The sequence below is a fragment of the Austrofundulus limnaeus genome, unplaced genomic scaffold (genome assembly GCF_001266775.1).
Source record: "Austrofundulus limnaeus strain Quisiro unplaced genomic scaffold, Austrofundulus_limnaeus-1.0 Scaffold338, whole genome shotgun sequence".
Classification (NCBI taxonomy): Eukaryota; Metazoa; Chordata; class Actinopteri; order Cyprinodontiformes; family Rivulidae; genus Austrofundulus; species Austrofundulus limnaeus.
Genome location: NW_013952740.1, coordinates 319,498 through 326,867, shown reverse-complemented (window position 1 = coordinate 326,867; position 7,370 = coordinate 319,498). Strand labels below are relative to the sequence as shown.

At 40.7% G+C, this 7,370-nt stretch overlaps 1 protein-coding gene across 1 annotated transcript in view; it reads right to left on the bottom strand.

Annotated features, from left to right (window-relative positions):
* The window catches only part of znf219 (zinc finger protein 219), a 31,212-nt gene extending 24,169 nt beyond the window's left edge, over nucleotides 1-7,043 (bottom strand). Inside the window, exon 1 of the mRNA XM_014022676.1 lies at nucleotides 6,885-7,043. The gene's annotated coding sequence lies outside the window, so the exon portion shown is untranslated. The remainder of the gene's footprint in view (nucleotides 1-6,884) is intronic.
* Between the last annotated feature and the right edge of the window lie 327 nt (nucleotides 7,044-7,370).

Below are 7,370 nucleotides of genomic sequence, written 5' to 3'. Positions count from 1 at the left end.
GTCGAACGGGGTGATGCCTCAGGACACCTTCAAGGCACTGTGACGATCCTCGGGTTCATCGATATGTAATAGACATTTCTGTCCGTAAGTTGTTTTTTTGTTTTTTTTACTCTCCGTAGATTTTAGAAACTTCAAAAATGTCAGCGGGGGTGTCAGCAATTATTTTATGAAGCCATTGAAAGACACATAAAGCATAAATTGCACAGACTTGGATAGAAGATGTGGGTAGCGATGTCAAAGCTTCAGCAGCTATTGTTGTCACAATCTCCACTTTTGGCCTGTCTGTAACTGTTTTATTCCCTGTGTATATTTTTACAAACTTTCGTACCCTTCATAAGCAGTGCTGGTGGGGGTGGGCGGTGGGACCCAAAGTGTTCAAACCTTCTTCCAAAATCCTACCAAAAAGCCTGATCAGCAGATAACAAATGAATGTTAATGAGTTACACATGAACGTTCAATGAATCCTTTCTGAGTTTTACTAAATTTGGTCCTTCGGGTTCAACTTTTTTACCTTCGGCAGGCCTGAAGGACCTAATCTATGCTAACCAGAACTACAAAGTTAAATGCAGACCACCTTTAGTCRCATGATGCAATTTTCTTCACTGTTTAAGTTCAGTTGGACAGGATACATGTTCTCTGATAAGCCTTAAAGTTAACTCTGTTCCTGACCACACACCTAATTTGAAAAAGGCGGTCAGTTTCCCTTGAAGACCAGGCCTTCTCTGTTTGAAGGCATTCCCCCTAACCTTGCGCTGATCCTTGTGACCAGCTCTGTTTGCTCCACTATCTACAATAACAGCTCMAAACATCCACAGGAGGTTGAAATGAAGGATCTTCTGCCGCGAGACAGTTTTGAAACTGGCCCACAAACTCAGCTCCAGCGGCGAAAGTGACGCACTATTTAAGCAAGACCCCTAAAGCCCTAAATACACACTAATCCTGAGCAGGAGGCAGAACTCTCAACAGTCTCGAAATGTCACAATGCAGTAGATTCTCCCTAACTGAGGGCAAGCAGGTGCCTCTCCCGCGGCGCACTAATGACCCAATTATATCAATCAGAAGCCTTGATTGGTGCTACACTCCTCTCCTTTTTACTCCATCTCTTTCTCCCTTCGCATACACTCTTGTTCCCAGGAGCCACCTGGATAGTGTATGTGTGTGTGTGTGCGTGCGTGTGCGTGCGTGCGTACCCCCCCAGTCCCCCAATTCTCTTCAAGTACAGTATATGACAAAGATAGCAAGTAGGCGGCATTGATGGTGGCGGAGGAGCAGGAGGACACTACTTGTAGACAAAAAGCAGACAGAGGTCTGAATGAGCAAAAACCATTAGACCCTTTTTAATGCTGGGCCGGTGTTTAATGTTCATTAATGCAGCTGGATCTTGATGAGTACCTGCAAGTGTTTCACATGAAATCGTCAGATTGTTACCGAAAAGCAGACAACCTGTAGAGACCAGCGAGTTTTCTTTTTTTTTTTTTTTTTGAGAAAAGTCATTATATAAAAGAGCTCTTGTTGTTGGTTATTTATTGTACCATTGTAGACAATTGTTTCGAGAAAAACTATCAATACAGTCTTTCTTTTGTTAATTCACATTTAAGGTTTTGTATTTGTAGGTGCTCTTTAAAAGAGTGTTTTGGTCTGTTTGAAGTGGTGTTCTGTATAGTATTTATTTATATTTAGAACCATAGAGCACAGAGAATGGAAAAAGAAAAAAATGGTCCAGGCGATACTAACGACTAAAGACTTGTTATATAGTTTTTCAAATGTTTGAAACAAGTTATATCTCAAAACTGCATACCAGTGTAAAAGAATACTACATTAGATGACATTACACCTCTGTAGTTTTGCTTGACATCGTTTTTCACTTATTTTTAGTTTTCTCAACCGAACATCTAACGTGTGCTGAGCTTCAGACCTGCTACAGTAGCCCGTGTTCAAGCCACTGGTGCTGCTGAATGTATCAGACCTCCATGAGTTGAGTAAACTTGACTGACTAGATGCACTGACACATCAGATTAACACATTTGAGTAGCAACATGAAGGTTGTTTGGTTGAGAATACAGGGAGATATTGTGCAGAAGCGCAAAGTTATATTATTAGTTCATGTAGCTGTCTTTCACACTATTTATCATTTTTGAAAATGTTGTTTTAAGCCTAAAAAATAGTGTACAAGCCTTGTTTCGCAAGCCTTAAAGACATCCTTTCTCATGTCTAAGGACAGAACATCACCTAAAAATTAGCAGACTATCYCTTTTACATATCACTTGTTGTGAAWGTATCTCTTTGAACAAMTTTATTTGGRGAAAAGAGTTCAACTTTGAGGACAATGACGAGCTAAAGGCTAATTCAAACGAAGCAAAAACAACAGTAGATCACGGCTACCTTAAAGTTCCTTTTTAAAGTACATTAAATTTTGGTTATATAAATGAATGCATTTTTTTAGATTTTGATAATATATTGCAAAATTTTAAAAAAATCACACCACTGAGATGAGCAGCTGTTGAGATACTCACATGTGATGTAACAGGAAGTGATGTCAAAGAGGAATGTCTCTATGTGAACAGACCATAGCTACAGCGGCTATCAACACAGACTGTAGAGAAGAATCTGATTCCTCTTTAGATTATTATGAGTCATTACCAGAGAGATGAAGAAAAGCATTAGTTCAAACAGTGTTTAAATAAACAAAGGAGTTTTATTTCTTAAAGAGTTCACCTTTGATGTCACTTCCTGTTTCACAAGAAAATATGACAGTTATGYGACAAAATGGGTAAAATCATGTATTATATCAAGTTTCTTAAATATAAAGATGCTTTTTTTGACATTTTGTATTTGAAGGATATGCATGGCACATGCACTTTAAAACAACTTCCAAACTGTTTTATAAACTTCAACACATGGCTATTTGCATAAAAGTTTTCACAGGAACAGCTAACTGTAGCACTTGTCACTTCGGCATGGTGATTCAGTGGTTGGAGCTGTCRCCTCAAAGCAAGAAGGCTGCAGGTTTAAATATCACCTGGAGCCTCAATGTGGAGTTGTATGTATGTTTTTTGCACAGGCATGGGTTTTCTCCAGGTACTATGGTTTTGTTTACGAGGAAGGGGACCTAAAACTTTTATTGGGTCCACCAAACAGAGACCGTCAGTCTCATACCAGCTTCAGATTCAAAGTTCCAGTAAGTCTAGATCAGATGAGTCAAACTAATTTTCACYTATAAAAGGACTAGTTGTAGATAACCAACATTTCAGGTTTAATTTCAACTAATCTCATTGCTACGACTGAGCACAGATAACAAACAATAACTGAGCTCTACGTGGTATTTCCTGCATAAAAACAGYATTTAAAAGTGTCCCCTTATAAGCAGTGAAAAGTACTACAAGTATGACTGACTAAATATGAAACAAATAAACAGAAATACTGTTAAACATACAAGTAAAAGAGTTGTGTTGAGTAGTTGCTGTCTTCAGAACTATCCCACTTTTTGACACAAAATTCCCACAGGAGAGGTCATTCCAGTTTAAATTTACAACTTGTAAGTGGTAAATTCCCACTTCCCAATACAACTGGGCCGCTGCGAAAGTAGCTGGCAAAAATGCAGTGAAATGGCAATTTTACACTGCAAAAGTCGTCGGCTAGTTTTAAACCCTGTGCACCTCGACCTAGTGGTGGGATGCTGTAATTTTGCTGGTAAAATAATCTGCATGCATTATGGGAGATGTAGTTCATGGTCAATGCTGACTGTAAAACAGTATGTGCTTATTTCATAAAATTAATCCAACTTTGAAGTTCTTGCGGGCAACTTAAAATGCTGTAGCAGGCCACATTTGGCCTGTGGGCCTTCAGTTTGACACATGTAGTCTAGATATTGTGGTCCACTTCTGTATCAAGCTGAGTAGGGCTTGTTTAAACAGAAAACTATCTTCCATATTAGTTTGGGCAAATGTGATAAATAAACTTTACCACCGACATTATTACGGGTGGCTAAGTGGTGCAGTTGGTAGTGCTGTCATCAATCCAGTCAAAGTTAAAGTTTAATAAAGTTTATCCAACAGGTAAGATGTTGTTGATAACACTTAGAACCCCACTTTAAAATGTCTGCAGTATCTCTTTGAAAGGTGTGTGTATGAACCAGTGATTGTAATAAAACTCTCAGAAAGTGTGCATCTGTAACTGATTATCTTTGAGTATCAATCCCATGCAAGATGGCTGACAATGGCGATTTTTAACAATTTGAAAAATTTACACCTCAGTCAATTTAAGCTATTAGGTTAAAATGTGGTGTGGTAGTAGCTGATACTGATCCCCAGCACATTTTTTGAAATTACAAAGATGGTGTAAATCTGTAATAATACGTAGCCGTTTAGCACAGACCCAACTCATGCTGTCTGTTAGCAAAATATCTAACAGAGTAATTGTTTTCAATGATGCTTTCAGGATAACACCATCGTAAATACAGCTAGAACTGATTAACTGCTGAGGCTAACCCGATTTAAGATGACTACTGTGAACAACTGATCTTAAAAAACCTATAAATGACAATAAATTAAGTCAAGTTTATCAAATATACAGGTACAGTCTGAGTGATAGTAGCTGAGAGGTGACAACAAGAGCGGTCGGCTCTCTGTGCAACATTTTGCTTCAGACTTTGGCCCAAATGTCAGCGTCAACCCTGTTTGTCTGTTAGCAAAATATCTACAGAACCGCTGGCCGGATTACACTGAAACTCACAGAAATGAATCACTGGATGCACAGCGACAACTCATTCATGTTTGGAGTTAACCCAGTTTAAAACAAATGTCACAGCCAAGTGATCTCAGAAACACAGAAAACGGCTGCAAGTCGGCCAGTTTAACAGATTTTGAGCTGAAGTTTGACGTGGTAGTAGCCGAGAGTCGCCCTCAACGCACACTTCGAGCAAGTCTCGCAATCTCAAAATACGAGGTTTTGAGTTTCGACGTCGCTTTGAATAAGATATGTTTCTATTTTTCACAYACTTTTACATGTGTTGGTGCTTTTTTTTAAGTTACAGTAGCTATGTTTTAAATAAAAAAAAACAGTTTAGGATTATATAAAGAATAGCGGGAAAAAGGAGCTCTGATTATAGGACGAGCCAGCCATGTCAACCTACTTCCACTGCTCTCTGAAGAGTGTGACATTTCGGGTGGATGTATAAAAATAGGACATTTCAGGATCCCTAAACATCTTCAGCTGGATGGTGAAAAAAGGCGACGGGGAGTTGTCTTTGGTCAGCCCAGATGACACGTCTGCGCCTTATCTCAGGAGGAATTTCCTCCTCGCCCCTGTGATGTGCGTCAATAACGTGCAACCATTTTCAGCTCCTTCACCCCCTCCTCTCCTCTCCTCCTCTCCTCCTCTCCTCCTCTTCTCTCTCTCTCGCGGCCATCTCAATTAGAGGCACATTAATGAAATAAATAAGCATCAACAAACAATGCACTCATAAACAGCACCGACTAAAATCAGATTAAGCCCGCTCTGATGGTTGTATCAATGCGCAAAGAATAATAATAATAATAAATACTAATAAAAACGTGATTAGAAAGCATCAGCAGTGTTAGTTTGGGAGAAGTCGGAGGTGGTGTGTGTGTGTGTGTGTGTGTGTGTCATGTCAGCCTGCTCCATTTTGTTCCTAAATTTTCTATACAAAAGATTAAGGGAGGGGGAAAGAGACGAGTGAGCGAGCCAGGGAGGGAGAAAAAGAAAAGTGCCATCATGGATTTCATTTTACCAATCTCGCATCAACATCCATGCCCTCTTCTCTATCTATAAAAAAGAAAAAAGAAAAACCTACCGTTTTAATTTTATTAAATACAGCTAAAACCCGGTGACTTGTCCAGTTTTTTTACAAGCGGACCTGAACGCAACACTTCAGTACAGCACAGGAGGTGATGTTAGGACAACTGTAGTAAACACTTATCGCCTTTAAAGCTTTACACAGAAATAAAGGAAGAAATAAAACAGATAAAGCGACGGGGCTGGTGAGGAAACAACAACCCGCACGAAGCCCAACAAAAGAATTAAGTCCAGCTAATCACGTTTCTCCCGCTTTGAATCAACTTGTTCACGTTACAGAAATGAACACACAAAAAAATGCACTTTTTACACAACATGTCTGCGGCTCTCTGAACCCCGCTCCGCCGTCAACTTGACCCTCGTTTGAAACCAAAACAAGTCCAAAAAGCTACTTTTTCCCCCCTCTCTCCACTCAAACGTAGGTTTATTTATCTTTCTTCCACATTTTTTTTTTTTTTTATCACGGAAGACACGCTGTCCGCGCGCGGACACACAACCCGCTGACAGCCTACAACTTATTACGAAGTTACGTAAATGTTAACAATTCCGGCGACTTTTCCAGCACTTTTAATGTCGCAAGTTTGTTTTTTCTCCGAACGGTGCGCTCGCTTTTTCACTGTCGTGCGCGCGTGTGTGTGTGTGTGTAAAGTCATGTCACGGTCATGAAGCGAGCACGCGCGCACATACATGACACACACACACACAGAGAGAGAGAAAGTGAGCCCGGCAGGCTCAGACATACGATCCGCGTGCCAATCAACTCACACACGCACGCACTCGAATCGCGCGCGCACACACACCTGCATGTTTAAAGAAGAAGGAAAAACAAGAAGAACTATGTTGGCGATTATCCTCGTCAGGAAGAAAAGGAAGAAGAAGAAGAGGGAGAAAAGAAGGGCAACAAACAGTCGCAGTAAATTCACCATTTTTRGAAATGCTGCTTCATGTCAGCCCCCCCACCCCTCCACGTCCGTCTAAAAGTGTGTGTGAGCTGTGTAAACAGAGGAAAAGGTTCGCGTASAGAGGAAGATATAGGATATATGCTGAAAGTAAAGACTCAGTGTACTTACGGGAGAGGCGGCGAGGAGATTAATGACACGACACGTCATGATTACGTTTCACTTGAATTAAATACATTACGAGTTGGGAAAAAAATGGAAATCAGGGTTGTATACAAGCATACGCCGTTTCCCCCTCCCTCCCTCCGTTTGCTCACCCTCCGTGCTCTCTCTCTCTCTCTCTCTCTCTCTCTCTCTCTCTCTCTCTCTCTCCCCTCCTTTCTTTTCTTTCTCTCCTTCTCTCCTTTCTTCTTGCATCCCCCCCCCCCATTTATCGTACAGGAGAGTGAGTGAATAGTGGGGAGAGCAAAGGAGAAGTGGGAGGGGGAGTGATGTAGGTTGGAAATGTTAATTATAATCTCAGCACGGGCTCCATTTTACAACGCTGTCATCTCCTCACATTTGTATCCTAAATATGGCATCTGGGGTGGAGGGCAGCTGACACTTCAGACACATTCTTCCCCCTTCTTTAGGAAGGCGAAGAGGAAGAAGAGGAAA